This window comes from Ursus arctos, unplaced genomic scaffold (genome assembly GCF_023065955.2).
Source record: "Ursus arctos isolate Adak ecotype North America unplaced genomic scaffold, UrsArc2.0 scaffold_15, whole genome shotgun sequence".
Classification (NCBI taxonomy): Eukaryota; Metazoa; Chordata; class Mammalia; order Carnivora; family Ursidae; genus Ursus; species Ursus arctos.
Window position 1 is genome coordinate 43,403,430 of NW_026622819.1, and position 21,683 is coordinate 43,425,112.

Here is a 21,683-nt window from a genome sequence, read left to right on the forward strand (position 1 = left end):
CACTGAAGTTTTAGTCAGCTGCTTCTTTCCTTATTTCTTACCTCCCTATCTCCCTCTTTCTTTCCTTTCCTACCTCTACTTCTTGGTTTTTTCTCTGCTTTTTCCCAGAAATCACCTTGTTGTTGTTGTTGTTGTTGTTAGGCATCACAGAATCTTATATTCTTCAGTGTTAAAGGGGCTTGAGAGCAAATAATCCTTTCACTTTAGTTTTGGGAAGTCAGTGTGCCAGAGGGAAACCAAGTGCCATCGGTAGCTTTCCTTTGCCCTTAGGAAAACTCTTAAAACTCCACCGCATGGCTCGGACCCTGCCCACTACCTCAGCCTCCTCTTCTCCTCAGTGTCCACAGGTAACCACAAAGGCCCTTCAGTCCCTGTCTTTGGTCCTTTACACATGCCTTTCTCTCTTCCTGGATAGTCCTTCACGTATATATACCCCTTCGTCACCACTTGACCTCCTGTTTATTCTTTAAGTCTCATACTAAATGGTACTCCTTAGGGGTGCCTGGGTGGCTCAGTCAGTTAATCGTCTGCCTGTGGCTCAGGTCATGATCCTGGGGCCCTGGGATCAAGCCCTGCATCCGGCTCCCTGCTCAGCGGGGAGTCTGCTTCTCCCTCTCCCTCTACCTCTCCCCCCTGCCTCGTGCACTCTCACTCTTGCTCTCTCTCAAATAAATAAATCTTCAAAAAAAAAATACATGGTACTCCTTAGACCACACACCATACCCTGTTCATTTCCTTCATGGTGTTCATCATAACTTGTAACTATGTATTTATGTTAGTGTCTAGTTGTTTAATGTCCCTTCACTTAACAGAAGCAAGATCTCTAAGGACAAACACCTTGTCCCCCCCCACACGTTATTTCCTCAGAACCATATACAGTGCCTGACTTCTGAGAGTAACAACAAATATCAACAGTAAAGCAATAGCATCTAACATTGAGAAATTACTAGTTTCAGGCACACTGTTCTAAGATTTTTACAGGTATTCTATGTATATTTAATACTTATAACTATCCTATGAGGTAGATATGATTATTATCCCCATTTTGCTGATCAGAAAACTGAGTGGTCAAGTCACTCACCCATGATTATATGGCTGAAAAGTAGCAGAGCAAGTTTCTAACTCAGACATTCTGATTCCAACACCTGAACCCTCAACCAGGACATGCTGTGCCCCTATTAAGCACTCCATTAATAGTCATTGAAAGAATAAATGAAAAATATTTCAAAATTAGTTAGTTGCAAAACCAAGGTTAAAACTTAAGTTGTTTGATTGATAATCCACTCCTCTCTCTATGCAGGCCAACAGTCTCTCAGGTAGGAAGAATGCAGTAAAAGAAAGAGAAAGAGAAGCAAATTAACAAATTGGTCTGTTGTTGTCAAGGACCTGGGGTGGGAGGGAGAACCTATGATGTGGATTGTGGAGTGAAGTGAAAATCATCATTTTAGATTCAGGCAGGACCCCATAGCAGGTGGAAAAACACTAAATTGGTTGAAGAGTTCTTAAGATAAGGAATCAGGTTCTCCAGAAACATCAAGTGGAATTACAGTTATTATCACTAACAAGTCAGGTAATTCTTATGCTTTGGATGGTATTTTCCAAACCTGATTTCAAAGTTTAAGTAACCATCAATGTTATGAAAGTACTGATCAGAATTTTAGGATGAAATTTCTAGGAACGAATGTGCTTTGTTTACTCTTGTGTCCACAGCATGATGGACAGAGCCAGGCACATAGTAAGTGTGCAATAAATATTTGTTTATTGAATTAATGAAAAATGCACACAAACAAATCTGTCAGCAGGAACTTACTGAATACTGGTTATTAAGGCTGTGAAATTCAAGGCACAATGAGAAACTCAAAGAAAATTAAGTCAGATTCCTATTCACAGAGAGGTCATAATCTAGATGGACCTAGTAACAATTATCACTATCAAGCACTACTACCATCATTGGGAATTTGCTTTGTGTAGCTGCTATGGTATATCCCTTTCTATATCATTAGGTCATTTTCATACTTGTAACAACCTTAAGTGATGGCACTACTACTACTCTCCATTTCCAGATATAGAAACTGAGAGTTAGAGATGCTAATTCCTTTCCCAAGGTCACAAAATCAGGAACTTGTGGAATCAGGATTTGAACTCAAGTCTGTTTGACCCTGGAATCAGCCATGCCAAATGTACTCATCCCATTATTTCGAGATCACCATCTATGTGTAAGAGGCATGATGAGACTAAAGAGTTTGCAAATGCTGCTTACCTAGGTCTGAGATATTTCCGTTCTTCACCCGCCACAATCCTATTTATTGTTTAGGTCCCAGATTCATTGACACTTCCCCCAGAAGACTTCTCAATCACTTACAACTGGGTTAGCTAGTCCCTCCTTTCTGCTCCCATTGGAACCCTTCCAGAGTCCTGATCATAATTCTTCTTACCCCACATTCTGATCACTTATGTTTCCTACCTATTAGTCTTTGAGTTCCTCCACAATAGCAGTTCATCTTCCCAGGATCTACACAGTGCCTGGCATATAGTGTATATCATTTAATAACAATTTATGGAATGAATGAATTTTAAATAGAAATTGCCATTATATGAATCCAAGTAATATACAGCAGCATTCAAAGGAGGAGTACATTCTTAAGCACTAAATGGAGCTTAAGGGCAAAGGACTTTGGAAAAGTCGGGGAGGACACGCAGGCAGTGCCACACAGTGCTGGAGTCGATGTAATAACCCTGGTGGATGAGTGGAGGGCCACATGTGGTCCCAGAATTAACGTCGCAGCCAGGAAACTCTTGCTGAGGATGCTGTTGTTCGTGTTGCTCCATACTGCACCTACACCGTGCTCGTGGCTCTGCAGGAGAGACTCAAGAGCAGGGGTCCATCGTGGTGGTAAAGCTGAGCCCAGAGCTACATATATGGCTAACTGTATCCAAATTGGGAAGTAAAGCAATCTGAAGGAAATTCAAAACCACAACACTTACTGATTGAAATACATTGTATTGTTTATACAAAGAATAAAAAGTTTGGGATAACTTATTTTGCTAAATCATGATGAAGAAAGAACAACAGCCAAGGAAGACAACCTTTTACTCAGAATTACCTAAATTGGAACTCCATGCCCACTTGAGTGGACTCATTGGTTCTAACACCATGAAGAAAGAAACAGCCAGAAAGCCAGGTCTTAAAATCCATGATCAGATGACTACCAATGACAAGGGAAGGAAAAGAACATTAGAAGAATGCTTCCTGATATTTCAAATTATTCATCAGCTTGCTGCTAGCCCTGAGGATATTCTGATGGTTGCGAAATATGTCATTAAAGAATTTTCAGAGGATGGTGTCAAGTACCTGGAACTAAGGAGCACACCAGAAGAGAAAATGCTACAGGCCTGAGACTTTGATAGACTCTGTACTGGAGGGCATAAACTGTCCAAATAAGACAACTTAGACGTTGGTGTTAGATATTTGATAGCAATCAACAGAAGAGGTCGGCCCTTTGGTAGCCAAGGAGACTGTTAAACTTGATAAGGAGTTCTGCCTTTCTACTAAGGATGTATTTCTTGGCCTTGACCTCAGTGGAAATGCTACCGCAGGACAAACAAAAGACTCTTGGAACCTCTTTTAGAAGGTAAAAAGCATGTCTGGTGTTAGCATTACATCTTTCAGAGATTCCAACCCCCCCTTAACCCCCCAAAAAACAAAAACCAACCAAACAAACAAAAAGCCCCACAAGTACTCCTGGGTTTGCTTTCTGACAGAATCTGGCGTGGGACATTTCTCAGCCCCTCTGAAGGAGGCTCCCCAGATCTGGCGGCCTTTTGAGGCAACACTCAATACCACTGGGTAAAGCTTAGGACTTCAGGTCCTCCAAATAACCCTCTGTCCCTTCTTCCCCCAGCTTCCAGGTTACAACTCATTTTTAGAGAAGTACTGTTCTAAATATGTAAATATCATTTAGTAATGAAAAAAAAATTTGAGTTGAGTGTCATGCGATTATTAAGTTTCCTAGCTCTGAAAGTTTGGACTATGTGAACCTAAGCAAGTTATTTTTCTCTCTGCATCAGCATTTTCATCTATACCTTTGAGATGACACAAATTGGAATGTTGGGAATTTGAAATGAGGTAATACATTAGGAACTCAGCAGAGGGCTCTGTTCTTGTAAGTACTCAGATGTTTATATGGCCATGCTGCTCCTGTCTTCTAGTATTCTTCTTGTCTTCTAGCATTATCATTAGGGAAACTTGGGAGAGTAAAGCATTTCAGACAGAAGGACACTTCTGAGTAAAAGCATAGAGATACGAAGAAATTTCCTGCCCTTGGATATAAAGACGATTCCCCTGATAGGGTGAGAAATGCTGTAGATATTTAGTTCAGAAAGAAAGATTCCTCTGAGCCAAGCAATCAAATATTCAGAAAATTAGAGAGCTAGTAAAATCACACTCCATTCCTGTTTTTAAGGGTTAAATGTCCAAATGAAGAGTTCAGTGTGTTTCTAAGTCCAATGTATGTGTCTTTTCCATTAAATATACAGTCAGGGCTCTGTAAGGTGGCTGCCATTTTGTTCTCAGTAAGTAGATAAATAAGTCATTTGGTCCTCGGGAATATGGGCTGCTGACTCTTACTCTCTCGGGGAAAGAGTGGTATGTTATTAGCCATCTTCTTTTTCTGGAGTATGACATCAATTTTGGCTCTGTGTCTGGTCATCTAGTTTTTTCTAAGATTCCCTCAGTGGAAATGTGAAAAGATGGTATTTGGTCCTTGTGACTGGAATTAGGAAGAGTGGGTATGCTGGTATGCACGATCCCCTAATTGTTCTCCTTGCCTTTGCTCTTCACTGAGCCACCTCCTTTCAATCTGTAAGATCTTACAGAATTAGCCAACTAAAGAATACTTCAGAGTAGGCCATTCCCTCATCTAGCTCCTATGGTGGGTCTCCACAACCAATTAAACTTGCTTATCCTTCTCTTTATATCTATTGAGTTTACCCTCCTTTCTTTTTTTTTTTTTTTCCTTAAGTCCTTTTGATACACTATATGCTCCTATTACCCTAAACAGCTGGTGGCACCACCTGCCCCCCCCCCCAAAAAAAGGTCACATGCATACTATGTCTTTGGCCGCTCCGATTTTCCTCAAGCTGTTTTCTTCCACTTAGAATGCCCACATCCTATTTTGACTATCAAAACTCTGGATATGTGTGGGGTAGGTATAGTAACAACTAGAAAATAACAGGATTATGTGGTTTCTTGTGTATTGAATTTTTTTTTCCCCAGAGATAACCTGTTTGGTTAGCAATTTGGCTTAAAATTTTGTTACTTTAGCAAGAGTGTAAGTGGATGGACTAGAAATCTCTGTGGGGCTGGGATAGAGAGTGTGATAGATGGAATCTAGGGTTTAAACTTTCTAATTAAGAGTATTACAACCTATGGAGATAGAGTGCCCTTTATCCTATGTACATCCACATTTAACCAGCTTTCAGACTTTAAACAACCTTACAATTTTGGAAGACTTTTAATATATAAATGTGGAATAAAAAGTTTTCTAAGCCAGATGAAAGAATCCATCACTCTTGCATCCTGCAGGCAAATGCATGTTGACTATAAAACTGTGTAAGTGTGAGTTGAGTAATCAGAAGGGGGAATGAAGCATGAGAGACTATGGACTCTGAGAAACAAACTGAGGGCTTCGGGTGGGGGTGGGGGAATGGGATAGACTGGGTGGTAAGGAGGGCATGTATTGCGTGGTGCACTGGGTGTTATACACAACTAATGAATCATAGAACTTTACATCAAAAACCAGGGATGTACTGTATGGTGACTAACATATAAAAAAATATTATTATAAAAAAAAAGTGTGAGTTGAGTGATTTCACGGTCATGGTCATTGGACTTGTTAACAACAGATATCAGATGAGAAAAGCAGCAGGTGAGTGTGGAGTGAGCAGTGACTGCTGACAAAGGGAACAGTGACAGCCGACAAGGAGGGAGGACCCAGTGGAGACTACATATTTGCCAAGTATGAAGCTGTGTGGACACCAAAACAAAAACAAAACACCCTAGTACCTCAGGAGTCCATAAGTTGTCATATACACCAATGCTTACAATTATTAACCAGCAACCAGTTATCCTATGCCTACTATGTGCCAGATCCCATTCCAGAAAATCCAAGGGAATTTTTTTAAAAGTATAAAATACAGCACTTAGGGGTGCCTGGGTGGCACAGCGGTTAAGCGTCTGCCTTCGGCTCAGGGCGTGATCCCGGCATTATGGGATCGAGCCCCACATCAGGCTCCTCTGCTATGAGCCTGCTTCTTCCTCTCCCACTCCCCCTGCTTGTGTTCCCTCTCTCGCTGGCTGTCTCTATCCTGTCGAATAAATAAATAAAATCTTTAAAAATAAAATAAAATACAGCACTTAGCTCTGAAAATACTTATCATCTGCAATACTACCACATCAGCCAAGGTGATGTTCTGTATATTAATCTCTTTTTACAAAAACAGGGGCATGTGTAGAACCTAGTAGGAAGTTTTTTTTCTTCAAAACATTTAAAATTATTTAGTCACTCACAAGATAAATGTGTTTACTACTTTCTCCAAGATACCATTTCCTGACAATGCTAGTAATAGAGACATTTCAGAATAATGACCTCATAAAGTTCACACAGCCATCTCTCTGTGCAGACTTAGAAAATACACAGTCATGACCTCACTCAGGCCAGAGGCAGGTCTTAACAGCTTGATAGGACTATGGTCAGAAATGCACTTTGGTTAAAGTGTTTTCCCTCCTAACTGTTAACTTATTTAATGAAAGGGAATATCTCATTAAAGGTACATATTTTTCCTGAGATTCTGCAGGGATGAGACCATGGCCCCTATGGGACATTAGACAAAAAGAGTTGGATCTTGAGCTAGATCAGGAACCCCCAAATTCATCCTTGTACTTAAGTCATTTGAACTCTTTGGTTATTTTATTCCGTCAAGCCAGTCATTTAGAGTTGAGGAAGATCTTACTTATTCCAAAAGGCTGATTTAGGGTATTTTCCCTGGGGAAGGACATCCTCTATAAGCAGGCAGTGACAAAGCCGCTGGTACTGTGGGGAGAGATGGATTACTGCCCATATAATATGGAATGTATTGGTGAGGATAATCATAATGGGAGCCTTATAAAAGCAGCAGGCAGAATGAGGGCCAACCATTCATTTAAAATGGAAAGGGAATGTGTATGTTTATCCTACTGTCCACCAAATTTATTGTAGGAGAAATATAATGAAACAGAAGACAATGAAGAGTAGGAAATGCTATAACTCCTAGGCCTTCTGACCTCTTAAAATCTGAGCCAGGCTAGGAAAAATATGGAAAAATATGGTGAGAATACTGAATTTGGAGTCAAGAAATGTAAGTTCAGGTATTGGTTCTTTTGTTACACCCTCACTGTTTGACCTTGAGGACACCATTTCCCCCTCCCAGAGCATCCTCTTCTTGCCTATGAGGGAAGGGATTAGATGAAGCCTTTATGGGTGTTTTTACTCCTGGCATTCTAGGGTTCATTAATGGCTAAAACAAGGATCTTGTTTTTTAATGTGTAATCCACAATGAAGTATATACAGTGAAGTGACCTATAAATTCTGCTTAACTTTAAATGTGAATTAGATGCAAATACACAATGAAAAATTAGGGTGAAAGTCATTACTCTGTGTAGATTAGGAGGTATAATATGATTCCTTTGCAGTGGGAAGAATTAATTATACAGGCTAAGCATTGAAAAATGTTGGGAGAACCAGACACTACCAAGTCTGGGCTTTCTTCCTCTTTGGTGAGATTTTTCTTTTCTATTTTTGTACCCATGGTTAAGGGACGAATGTCTGTGGGATTCTTCACGGGGCTATGGCATAAGCACTTATAGGAATATCAGATCATGTGAGCATAGTCGTAAGTAATGATACCGTCTATAGATTTATATGATCCAGAGGACCTGAGTGTGTATGGTCTCTGGTCAACCAGGCATATAACCTACCTGTCCTGAGAGAAAGGAAAATTTAGCCAGTTGTTACATATGAACTTGAGTTGAGAAAATGGTTCAGGAGCCAGGGAATTTGTGTTTACTGGGTGCCACAGCCAGTGTTAGCACTTGACAGATTGTCTTTCATTTAATCCATAGACTAGAAGCTCCCTTTCAGAATACAGCTTTTAGACATTATTTGCTTTCCTGATTCCTATGAGTAAAATGGGGAAATTGAATCTTGGAGGGGTTAAGTAAGGTCTGACAGCCAGTAAATAGTATAAGCTGAGAATGAAAACTTCTCTGACTCCAAGGCCAATTCCCTTCCACAGTACCACATTGCCTTCTGGAAGTTCTGCTTCCCACTTTACTTCTGCCTTTATTTGGCTCTGGTACCTAAAACAAAGTGCTTAAGTTCTTGAATCTCAGTTTTTCATCTGTTAAAAAATCATAAAAACCAACCAACCAAAATTGGATATATGGCCTTTGCTCTTCTTCCATGGCTTGTGGATGATCTCTACAGGGCCACAGTTCATTCACTGGGAATGGTTCCTCTTGCAGTCATGAAACATGGTGGCCGTGGACTTAATAGGTCCATGTACAACCTGAAGCTATATGTAAATTGTATTGTATTTACACATCTGCATTGTATTAGAAGAGTTCAAAGCTTTCCTGAGGCTGTCAATGAAATCTGTATCCCCAAATGTCTAAGAACCTTCTGATGAGTATGTCTCCTGATGATGTCTTCTAACTCAAAGCATCTGTAGCAATTGGAAATAAATTAAGGTTTAGTACATGAAGGGAGCTCAAAGGCAGAACTGACACTTGCATCAGAGACTATGTGGTATCATGGAAAAGGGACCTGGCAAAGAATTGAGGATTCTGGGTCCTGGTTTACTCTGCCTTGTCATTCAAAGAGAGATGCTAATTTCTGCCTGCCTCTTCACTAAAGCAGTTATTATAAGAATCAAATGTGATAATATGGATGAAAACACTCTGAAAAAAATATAAAGTATCTTGCAAACTTATGATATTAACTGTGAGATATTAAAGTATCAAGTCATTTCGCTAGTTGTCAACTGAGAAAGGGGGAAAATTGCAGGCTCCATCAGCAAAATTTAGAAACCCTGCTTTTTCATCTTTCAGCAGGGTCCTGCAGCTGATACTTATGTGTAAATTTCCTTGACTTTAATGAGAATTGGTTGCAAATACAGCTTGCAGGATTCAAATGGAGATCATTGCCATTCTTGGAGCAGACAAATAGAACTTAAAGTTTCTTCTCTAGGCAAGAGTGTTCCTCTTTTATCTCCTTTCTTCCATTAGTCAGTGATTCTCAAAGGATGGTCCAAGACCAGCAGCAAAAGCATCATCAGGGAACATGATAGAACTGCAGATTCTCAAGCCATACCACTATGTTAGGTTTTATGGGACTGGAGACAAAGACATGGCCCTGTTTCAAGGAATGCAACTCTCTCAAGGTGCAGAAAGTATAGATACCTTTGGTACCCTTGGCAGCTGAAGAGCAACTGGATCTAAAATTAAACCATTCATATGTAAAAGCTAGCTCCATGCTAAGGGGTCTTCCCTGAGCCTCACAGTTATGGAACATAGCAATAAATACGGAAAGAGCTAATGTTTGTTGAGCATTTGTCATATTAGCACTCTTTTAAGTGATTTTTTATACGTTAATGGTACCGCCTATTTTTCGCTGTTTACTGTATCAGGACTTTGATAGGCTCTGAAAATACAACTGTGAAATGTAACCATCCTTGAGTAGCTCACTCACCAATGGGGGTTATTAGAAGGAAGGGGTGCATCACTGTCCCGGCGAGAAGGACCATGGAAGAGTAAGTTCAGGGTGTTTTCTGAGACCTAGTGAGGCAGCTACCCTCAGCTTTATGTGAGTAGAGGTTTCTCAGAGGAGGAAATGCCTAAATTTAGGCCTCTGAAGAATGGGAAGAACAGTGACTTGACAATGGACAAAACTGAGATTTAGGGCACTTGGACACCTGTCCTCTGAGTCACATAGCAAGTAAGTGTTAAGTGTTGGGACTTGAATTCAGGTCAGTCCAGTTCCAAAGCCCTTGCTTTTAACCATTAAGCCTAGGCCAGAAAATAGGTTTTATCAGGCCTGTCAATTCTGATAAATTGGTAGTGACTTCCAAGCATGCTGATGATGAGGACTCTGAGGCCTTGACTGGGCTAAACTGGAAGGAATGCCATGATCAATTAGTGATGTCTGCCTTGGGTGCGGAAGAGGGGAGTATGCGTGTCATGCATTTGCTGACCCTACACTGCAGAGTACTGCCTCCAGGACTTAGCACAAAGAGAGACAGACCTGCAGAGCTGGTTCTTATTCATGTCACATTGTCTCTGACTTCAAGGAACTTATAGCTCAACAGCATCAGCGGGGGCTTATTATATGTTACTAGGAGGTACTAAGTGACAGCTCAGGATGTTACGAGCTGATGGAACATTCAGTGAGAAAGAGAAGAAAGCTTTTCTTTCTTTCTTTTTTTTTTTTATGTGAAGACACTGATTAAGAGTGAAAAACAAACAGCAATAAAGAGCAATCTATCTTATTAATCCACTAACCTTCAAAATTTCTAGACCAATTCTGTTTTCATTCTTTACCACTGTTACTTCTATCAACATGGAAGGTGTTGATATAACAGAGAATGGCATGGTTTGCAAGTAATGGGATCCATATTGTCAAGTCAGCTCCCTTGTGCCCAGGGAAAACTTAAATTTAGAAATGCCACCCAAAAAATATGCATTCAGCATACCTAATGGCTCATCTTTGGAGCAGTATGGAAGTTGACACCAATCAGAGATTGAGAAGGTGGCTCTTTAAGGCAAAGATTATAATAATTAGTGCCGGTTCACTTCACACATGGTTTATGGTGTTGGTAAGATGGTGCATAAGCTCTTTGAAGGCTAATCCCATACTGTTTCCCTAGTATATTTGTTAAGCCAGCATATGGATTGAAATAACAACAACAACAACAACTGGTTGTAATAATCTAAAGGAAACAAATGGGTACCATCAAGTCAGTCAATAGTTGGAAATGACTTCCAGATCAATTTCCTTTGCAAAAAGTCTTTTTCACTTCTCCTGAGTGCACCTTCACAATTTAACTGTTACAAGCACTTTTATCCTTGACATTAAAAATGTTTTAAAAATGACTCATGTATTGGATATAGAGACCAAAAAGAGAAGATGACCTCTCCCCAAATCCTCTGGTCAGAACTGTTTGCCATCCGGGCATTTCTCCCCAGGAAGGCTGTGTGAACAATTATCTCTCACTAACCGTGACTTGGCAAGCCAATGTGCCCCCATTTTCAGAGGCTTACTTGGTGGTTATGGGCAGCCTTGGTTGTCATCATCTGAACAAGGTGGAAGTGAGGATGTAAACCTCAGCAGTCCCCCACTCTAGGGCTGTGCCTGCTTATTGTGCTTTCTGGTCATCAGAAACTAGCTTTTCCCTGGCCACCCCCTCCCTCAAAGCATTTACATCAGAGATGATGGGGAAGCTCACCATCTTAAAGCCTATTTACCTTATCTTACGTTGGAAGACAAGATGTCACAGTACCAGAAATCAAAACATTTCTCTGGTCAAGTCAAGTTGACCAGTACAGAATTATTTCTGATTCATTTTATATTTTAAACATTACCTGAAGCCTCAACAAGGAGAAACATGGCAATAGTCTGTGGAGAAGAGGCTCTGGGGTGCAGGCTGATAAGAACTTCACCTTTTCTCATTCCTACCAGATTAGATAATCATGAGGAGAACTATGAAAAACAGGGACCACCTATCTTAGTCTCCTCTCTGTACAGATCTCAGCAAGAAGAAGGTGTTCTGGAGTCCAAAGTCAGAGGACATCAGTTTAGACTCCATGTTAAATGGAAAGAGAAGAACCATTTAAAGATTTGCATTTTAATATATTCAGGATCCGGAAGCTTCTCCTGTGCAGGGCTTCTGATCCATTCATGCAATGGAGAACTACCAAGTTAGTTCAGGGAAACTACCTTATTGGCTATGCAATTTATTCATGTTCTTCCCCCCCTGGTAGGCTTCTGGGTATGCATCCCTAATGCATCTCTATTCTGTGAGCAGTACTGATGCTGAAGCTTAGCTGTGTGCTGTCATTTGTCCCATCCTTTTCTCTTTATTTCTGGTACGTGGGCTATTTTCTCCCATTCCATGGAGAGAGACACAGCCCAGCGCTTTGCGTGGAGCCCAGGGCTGCTGGTAGGGTAAGATCTGGCTTCCATGTCTATATTTGGCACTAACATGTGTGACTTTGGACAAGTATTTTTCCCTGTGCCAGCAGCCCAGGATTGACTGATCCCTAAGGAGCCCTTCCAGCCCTAACATTCTAGGACTTAGTGGGAACTGGAATTCTGGGTTTGACTGAGTTCAGTGTAACCAATATTTGCCAACTGCCTTCCTCTTTGGCAGTGAGCACCATGCCGGGCACTGCAGGAAAAGTACTTCTATCAGAAAGCTCTCTCTGATACCACAGCACTGACAGGCGAGCAGGGAGTAGGATGAGAAAAGCAAGCTTATAGATATCTCCAGTGCACAGCAGAACACACTGTGTGCTGTGAGCAAAGTACAGATGATTACAGGGTCTGAAAGAGGCAGGAATTACATCTGTTTACAAAAAGTCAGAATAACACTTCATGGCATTTCAGATGAGCCTTGGCAGAGAGAATTCAAACAGGAAGCAGTGTAGTTTCCATAGCAACATTTACTGAGCAGGTATTTTGTGCCAGTCACTGTTCTGAGCACTTTGCACATAAAAGCTCGTTGACTTCCCTCATTGTTTTAACACAGAAACTATGATTATTCCCACTCTGCATATGGAGAAACTGAGGCATAGACTGTCTAAATAACAGGCTTAGACTCACACCATGAGCCAACAGCAAGTGACAAGTGCCAGGATTCAAACCCAGGTGATCTCGTGCTTATGTCCAGTAAGCTCAGTCTCCAGTACAAAGGCTCCACCGACACTCACATATGGGAAGTCTCCGAACCTGGAGACTGGAGAATGAAGAAGGCCCGACTGCAAAGGTGAGCTTTGTGACCCAGAGCAAGTCCTCTTGTGCCTCCAAACTGCCAGTTTCTTATCAGTGACATGGCAGTGATAAGTACTTGCCTCGTTGAGTTATGATTATTCAGCAAAACAGCAGGACTAAAAATACTTTTTTAAATGATACAGAGTCCTATATAATTTTAAAAAATAGAGGAAAGCAGAAAGAGCAATGGGAACAAAAGTTCAGAGGCGGTAGAGTGCGAGGCATATTTGGGTTACATATTCAGGGCAGAGTGCTTGTCGGCTGTGCTCTGTGAGTCAGTGCACCTGATAGGTCAGGTTAGGGTCTCTTCCCCGTGGTTGCACCTTGAGTGATTTCCACCCAGAGTCATGCTTTAGCTCATCTCTGGTAGCTACTCTAGGCCTTGACTCTGCTGTCTCAGTGTGAAGAATGACAAATCCAGCTCATTTTCCTTGTGTTTTGTATCGCTGACACTCACTCTAGAATGCCAGTGTGATTCTCATCAGCAAGAGTTCAATGGCAGCATTTGAACAGGAGGACTGGACCCCTAACCCGCAGTACTAATATAGACGTTGGCATGTCACTTTTAGCAGCAGTAGCCTACTAGGAGTGGCAGTAAAGGACGGTTAGAGTGGAGTGGAAACTTGTCTGCATAGAGAAATAGACTCATCCCGGCAATGTCTGTGCAGCAAGACGCGTTACCGTCATCTCAATCCGGGGCAAAGCAACATCTTTAGATGCTGCCCAGGTTACCATGGGGACTGATGGGGAAGGTGGAAGGGGCACTCAGTGGGTAAATCCAAGAAAAGGGGAGCAGCTCAAGGGATACCCAGTAGGAGATACACTGGGCTGGGCTTGGAAGAGTGCCAGCTGGCTTGATTTTTGGCTGATTGACCCTGGAAATGTCACTTCACCTCCCCGAGCTTCTGTTTTCTATAAAGTGGCACAATTGGTAAAGATGCTCTCTAAAATACCTTGGATTCTAAAAAGCCTAAAAACGTGCAAGTTATTTTTAAGCAAAAACTTAACTACAGCTATTCTTAGGCTCCCAACTAGAAGCTACATGTGATTTTTCATTTCCTATGAACTGCAGAGGTAAGGTTTTCAGTTGCCTGTTGCTCTTATCTCTCTAGTGGCCACATGATGTTGTTTACAAAACAACAGCAGCAACATCGCAACAATAGCGTGAACTGTGTGCTAAGAACACATTTTAAATGCATTTAATTCTGAAAAGAGCACCATTAGGTGGGTACTATTATTATTTTTGCAATACAAATGAGGAAGCTAAGATTCCAGAGTTACTCATTAACTTGCCCAAAGGACAGATTGGGGAATTGAACCTAGTTTGTCCACTGTCAAACCCTGTGCTCTTAACCACTCGGATATCCAGCCAGGAGTGAACATAGTCAGGTGACCCTAAGTATTCCAAGTGGCCCTTAAAGTCTCTCTCCCATGAAAAATGATCTCTAAAGATTTCTGTATAGGAATCAGAGACTTTATTCCCCAGGAAGGAAGAAGGAAGTGACTAACTCCAGAGTAAGAGAACAGGATAAGCAATCTTTTCCCCAAAGTGAACTCTTATGATGCCAAAGAGCACAGGCCTGCGTTGGAAGAAAGAGGGCCACAAGGACAAGAATGGCATGGGAGAAGGGCAGTGGCCTCACCTGCTCAGTTGTCTGAAAGTTGTTCTACACCGGCGTTCCCAACCCTGCCTGGCATTGCTCTGTGGCCCCGACCATGGAAAAGGCACAAGGAAAAGTACACTGGAGGGGGTTCACAGTTGATAAAGCAGACAGGATGGAGAAACCATCTGGGTGTTCCAGCCTCACCTAGAAAGCATCTGTTCCCAAAGCACTATTAAGTGCCAGGTCTCCAGAGAGATTGCTAAGACACAGCTCCTTCCTTAACGGAAGGGCTCATTGTAAAAGACAAGAGGCAGATCCAGGCACGGTTGGCATTAATGCAAGACACTAAGTGCCAAAATGAGAGTCTGAACAACTTGCTTGGTGTATAAAGAGAGGACCAGACACAATTAACTCCAGCACAGTGCAGAAAAGTGCTAAGTGCACTAATGGAAACGTGAGCTAAGAGCCCAGGGAGGGGTGGATTGACCCCGGTGGGGGTTCTCACAGAAGCAGTGGTATTTCAGTGGGATCTTGAAGGACTGGAATGAGTGGAGAGGGCGAGTTGAAATTCTCATCATCACAGGGAAATAGGTGTAAGGAGGCATGTCAGTCTGTCTGTTTGCTTTTCTGAAGGGAGGATGGCTACAAGCATGGAGTTGAAGTGCACAGTGATCCAGTTGTGATTCCCAGATCGGCCATGTCCACGTGACCTTGAACCCTTGTATCTATATCTGTAAATAGAGATGCTAATGCCTTCTTCATGAGATTGTTGTGGGCAATAAAGAAATTAATGCGTATGTTTAGTAATGCCAATGTTTAGTAAATGCTCAATAAAGGATAGCTTTTACTCTGTGTTATTGCTGCAGTGAACATTATCTGGCTCCTCTGGGTGACATCTGAGGCTAAGCAGCCACTATTGGATAGTTGACAACTTAAAAATGAACTAAATGCACCTACATATTCATTTGCCTTTGCATTTTCCCTCTCCCCAGATCCTTCCATAGCCAGTACCTCTGCCTACTCCTGAATCAGAGTTTTGCTTTTTTGTTTTGTGTTGTTCTGGTTTTCTTGTCCATACAGTAGACCAAATTATTGGGTTTTGTGTTCTAGCTTCTTCTTCATGCAGTACAGTTCTGCACTGGATGGGGCACTCTTTGTAGTATTTTCAGATCCAGGAACCAACGCACAAGACTACTACCATGGTCCGCTTCTTGAACGGAGCCCTTGCCCGGTCAGCTGCCCAGCCTTGCTTGGGCTCATGTTCATCACCTTGCAGCTGAGAATAATCAGAGAACATTGGAATCATAGAGAACTGCCACCCAATCTTTTGGTTTACCAATGAGGACCTTGAGGCCCTGAGATGGGAAGAGGCTGGTCAAGTTTCTACAGAGAGACAGGCAGGGTAGGCCGGTACAGTAGACACCAAGCTGGGGACTCACAGGCCAATGTACCCTGAATGGCTGCCCATGACCTTTCACTCTGTAGACTTAGCCCCTGAGGAGGCCAAAGATACAATTCCTTCCCTCCCTAGTCCTCCCTCCATGTCCCTCCTGGCTTTGGGTGAAGCTGGAAGCAGCAGCTCTTCTAGAAGTCCATGTTGTACACACAGCTTCTCCTCCCACAAAGCATCCTCAGGATGTCGTCCCGGCACTGCATACTGACTTGGGGCCTTCACAGCTTGGAGCCCAGCTGACAGCCAGTGAGGTGCAAAGATGGAAAACACTTTAAACTGCCTCAGCATTGAAGAAGTGAGGAGGCAGGTAAGTAATGTCTATGATGACCAACTCTGTAGAGAGTTGATAAAAATGAGGAGACTCTAAGGCCTTCCTTTTCCTGCTCTTCTGAGACCAAGGATGTAAGTACCTTTAATCTTACGTAACAGCTCTGGCTGTTTGGTGCTGGTGACTAGGTCAAGGAGGACTGAAGCCTCACCTGGGCTCCATCGGATACGATGCTAGGAAATGGAGGCACAGGATCCTATGGGATACACTATGGGGAAAATAAGAACCAAGGCCTCTGCTTTTAGAGGGACATTCTAGTGTGATGAGGGAGACAGATTCATGAACCACTAGTAAAAATTGTACAAGAGAAAAAGAAAATTCTACAGAAGTACAACGTGTTCTGTACATTCAGAAGAAAGGGCAGTTCTTTCTCAAGAGGGAGAACAGGGCAGACAGCTGAGATTGAGCCAGGACTCTATGCTCAGCAGGGAGTCTGCTTGAGATTCTCTGTCTCCCTCTCCCTCTGTTCCTGCTCCCGTTCATGCACACATTCTCTCTGTCTCTCTTTCTCTCTCAAATAAATAAATACATCTTTTAAAAAAACGTTTACATCCTTGGTCTCAGGAGAGCAGGAGAAGGAAGGCCTTAGAGTGCCCCATTTTTATCTACAGTGTCGATCATCACAAACATTTCCTACCTGCCTTCTTATTTTCCCCAAAATGTATCACATATGATATGCTGAATCAATCAATAAGTTAATTACTCAGTGAATGTCATGGTGTTAGATATGTTAAAAGGTGATTCAGCATAATAGTAAGAACTCACACTGTGGAGTCAGACATACATTAGGTTTGAATTCTAGCTCTCCCATTACTGGTCCTATGATGTCCACTGACATGTGCCTCAGTCCTTCTTTTATAAAATAATGATAATCATAATTATAGTAGTGCATACACTCTAGGGCTGCTATAGAGCTTAAAAGATTTAATGAATATAAAATATAGTCTATTTCCTAGCATCAAAGTGCTCAATATATGCAAGCAGCTATCAGTAATACTAGAAATCATCATCATCATCATCATCATCATCATCATCATCATCTGTTGCCATTGTCATTATGCTGGTGACCAGAATCCCCAAATCCTAAATCAGCCCCTCTCTTCCCTTAGATATAAGAGGCAGATATATAGCTGAAAGACCCATGGAAGCTTCTTTCCTCAAGGCACTCACCAGATCTCAGCTCTCTGGATCTCAGCACTATGGGGACCAGAAGAGACCAACCAAAGGCAGTGGGTGGCTGGGGAGGATTTTGCTCCATATTTCAAATTAGGCAGATAGAAGCTTTCTACCTCAGATCTACAGAGAAGAGGCCCCTCCTACCCATACACAAAGCAATTTCATGCCTCACAGCTCCCCAAAGACACAAACCCAGCAGAGATTTCATAGCTCTAGCACCACAGACCATAACTGACCTTGCCACATGCACACCTGTCTTGGAGGAGGGAGGCATCCTCCCAGGTAGGAGGGCAGGTGGCGCTGTGGCGGTGGTGGTGGCTGTATGACATGTGTGGGTGTGAGGGAGATTGACAATGTAATGCTCTAAGGTATGTGTAGAATGTATGGAGGAAACCAGAACTTGAAATATAGAAATGGTTATCGGTAATGTGATTAGTGGGAACAGAACTGGATCTGCAAATGACCATGCTTGTATAATCCATGCCTGTCCTCTTACAGTTGAGGAAACCAAAGTCCTCACTTGAGGAAGAGAGTCTATTCACTTGTCGATTCATCTCCTTGGCACTGGTCATACTTCTCAATGCTATGCACCAGCTCAGCATGCTTATTAGAAAGGGAGAAAGAGGTCCTGTTCTCAAAGCTTATAGCCTTAATTTAAGAGGAACAGATCATTAACAAGCCAACAATGACCTAGATGCAGTGAAATCTCTCATAACCAACCTCCATTCAGCCATCTCTTTAGATTAACCTGTGTTCCCCATTCTCTCTGTAAACACCCCAACTGACACTCCTGGGGAGCTCGAGGCCCCTGGTCAGTAGCCTCTTCCCTGATCAGCCCGTGTATTTCTGTTCACATCAACTTTGTTGGAAATGTCCAGGGAATCAACTCTATTGTTTCCAAACCTATTTATACCTGTGTTTTTATTATATTTAGGCAATGTAACTAAAAATTATGTAAGCTAGTGAAATACGAGTGCAAAACAAAGTTGTTTTCTTTCTTTGGAAACTAAGTTACATACTTTTGAAAGTCACAAAGATGAATCACCAGAAACATTGTGATATTAGGTGTAGGCGAGACAACTATAAAAAAATTGGGGGGAAAACAAAAAAAATTCTGTACTTAAATTTATTTTGTAAATGTCTTCAAGTTCCCACTATATCAAAAGATTGATAAATACCTGTGCACTTAAGTGTTTTAAACTAAAAGAAAATGCCTGCTATGAATCATTTTTTGTGATTCTCCTTTTTAACCATCTTTCTCAAATAATCTAATTGCAGTCCCCATTGCATCAGATAAAGGGGCTTCTACGGTAATTACAACTTGAGTAAAGTGCTGTGAAGGGGACAAACCAATGCTGTGACAGAGAACAGTGGGTAACCTACTTAGGGCAGTCCTTGAAAGATGGAAAGAAACCAGCCAAGCAGAGTAGAAGATGAGTCCTACGTAGAGGGTGCAGCATTGGGTAGGCCGTGGTACGTCCAAGGAGCGGAAGCAATCGATGAGGGACAGGGAAATGATGAATGAAGTTGTTCAGGTCAGCAGGACCCAGACAATACAGACCCTTAGAGGTCATGCAAAGGAGCTTAGACTTTATTCAAAGCATGATGAGAAACCTTGGAGGGGGCTAGAGCCATGGCATTAGGACAGGATCCCGATTTCTGTTTTCAAAAGAATATTCTGGCTGCTTTGCGAAGAATGGATGAGGATGGGGGGGAAAGTGGGCAAAGTGGGGGCCAGGATAAAGGAAATGATACAGTGTAATGAGTGTGAATCATGAATGGTGACAGAGATGCAGGCCAAGGTGGTAGTGGGGATAGAAAGTGGGGGAGGTAGATACATGTGTGACATCTCTGGAGGGACTTTTATCCATGTTTTCTTTAGTCAGCCAATCATTGTGACCAAGCTCACAGCCAACTTTTGAGAGGCATTTGTGATCTGATGGGAAAAACACTCTACCTGAACTCATGCAACATGATTTTCTCTTTCTAGTTTGATTTTTATTGACTGTGCTACACAGAGCAAGCCTCTTAACCCTTGGAAGTGCATGTGGATAAAGGGAATAATAATATCCTGTCTGGTCTATCTCTTATTTGGTGGTGTGATTAGAATAAAAGAATGGCTTACGTGTTTACTACACTTTCTAGTGAGTTTAGAACTTTGGTAAACTCAAAGCAGACAAGCAGGTACTATTGCCCTCCCTTCACAGGAGAGCAAACCAGCAGTACTGAGTATCTACTGTATCAAGACCGGGGCTAGGCCTTGAGAATTTATTTTATTTTATTTTATTTTTTAAATATTTTTTATTATGTTATGTTAGTCACCATATAGTATATCCTTAGTTTTTGATGTAGTGTTCCATGAGACTTTAAAAAACAAATTTTAAACAAATTTTATGACAGCTGTGTCATAAGTTTGTCGTAAGGCAAACATGAAAATGCTAAATTATGAAATATCGAGATAGTACTAAGAAAGTGCATTAAAAACTCAAAGGAGAAAGTAATTTTGTTCTGGAACAGTTGGTAGGTTGCCCACTGGAGTTGGCATCTGAGTGGGGTCTTGAAGGATGTGTAGAAGTTTTCCAGGTGTGGAGGGCCATGTTTGAGGAATGTGTGCAGAGGGATGGAGACCTGGAAAGAAATGGCGTGCTGCGTTCATCAGTTTGTGTTTGGGTCTCCGCTGTTCAGGAGACCGTCGGGAAATGAGGCTGGAGGGTTGAATAAGAGCCATGAGGCTCTCCCACATGGAGTCCTGTGGGTGCATTATGCCAAAGTAGGAAAGCTAGTATATTAGCTGCACACTCATGCTGTCCTTAAATGCTCACAGCTGTTCCTCATATTTGTACCTGTGCCTTCTCCTTCCTTCCTCGCTTTCTGTTTTCCCCAGTATTAGCTTGAATCTCAGCCCTTCCCCCACACACCCACTCCTAGAACTCTTCATTTTAGTGGGGACATACAAAGAGAACACCCCAGGATAGTGAGAAATGCTTGTATTCTCAGAATTCCCTCCAGAATTGAAGCAGCCTGGACTGGTTTTTGGCAGCAGTTGTCTCATCCTGCATTTTGAGAAACCTTACAAAGTGATTCAAATTTTGGTACAAAGGGAACTCAGTACCAGGAGTGGGGGGTGAGCATCTCTGCAGAGAAGCAGCTGGGAGAGTCTCAGTTGGTGGAAATTGTCTAGGAGACCTGCATTCCAGTCCCTAGGCTGGACAGCATGCTCTCGGGCCTCCCCTCTCCCATCTGGAAAATGAGAAGAAAACTTGTAGAAGTGGAAGAGCGTTTGAGTTAACTAAATCCCATTTCTCTTACAAATGAGGAAATGAACTCCAAAGAGGGGAAATAACTCGCCTAAGGTCATGTAGAGAACCAGCAGCATGTTTGGTCTATCATTCATTCATTCGTTTATTCATTCCATTCAGCAAATATATTTCAGTGCCTCCCATGTGCCAGGCACTGTATAGATGCCAGGACTGTAGTGATGGAGAAAATAGTCATAATCCCTGCCCTATTGGGGGATATTACACAAAAAAAACAGAAGATTAAACAGGATAATCAAAGACAGAGATGATGGAAATAAGGCACTGCTGTAGAGAGCACAAAGGCAGGATGTATACTTAAGAGAAGGCCTCTCTGAAGAGAGAACACTAACGTGGAGACCAGAGGAGTGAGGAGCCAGACATTTAAAGAGGGTGGAAGAACTTCTTAGGGGAGGACAGCATGTGCAAAAGCCCCAAGGCAAGAAAGTTTGGACCATCTTGAAAGGTAAGAGAAAGAGCAGTGTGAAGCTGAGACAGTGGGGGCATGGCCTGGAAGCAGAGACAGGATCATAAATAGGCAGGGGGCCGAGCTTGCAGCCTTAGATTTCAAATACCCAGAATGGTAGACTCTTGCTTGTTTGTCACATCCCTGTTGGAAAGGAAAGGCAAGCTCATGTTCATAGCAACATTCTATTACTGGTTGAGCATTTGTTTTAAATGAGGTATTCCCAGCATGCTTCACTGAGACCATGGATTAGAAGAACAGAAGGAAAAAAAAAAAAA

General features: G+C 42.1%; 1 protein-coding gene and 1 pseudogene across 4 annotated transcripts in view; both read left to right on the forward strand.

Annotated features, from left to right (window-relative positions):
• The window catches only part of GRIA1 (glutamate ionotropic receptor AMPA type subunit 1), a 294,934-nt gene that overhangs the window by 118,408 nt on the left and 154,843 nt on the right, over window positions 1–21,683 (forward strand). The window lies entirely within an intron of this gene.
• On the forward strand, window positions 3,053–3,879 carry LOC113263992 (adenosine deaminase-like protein; annotated as a pseudogene).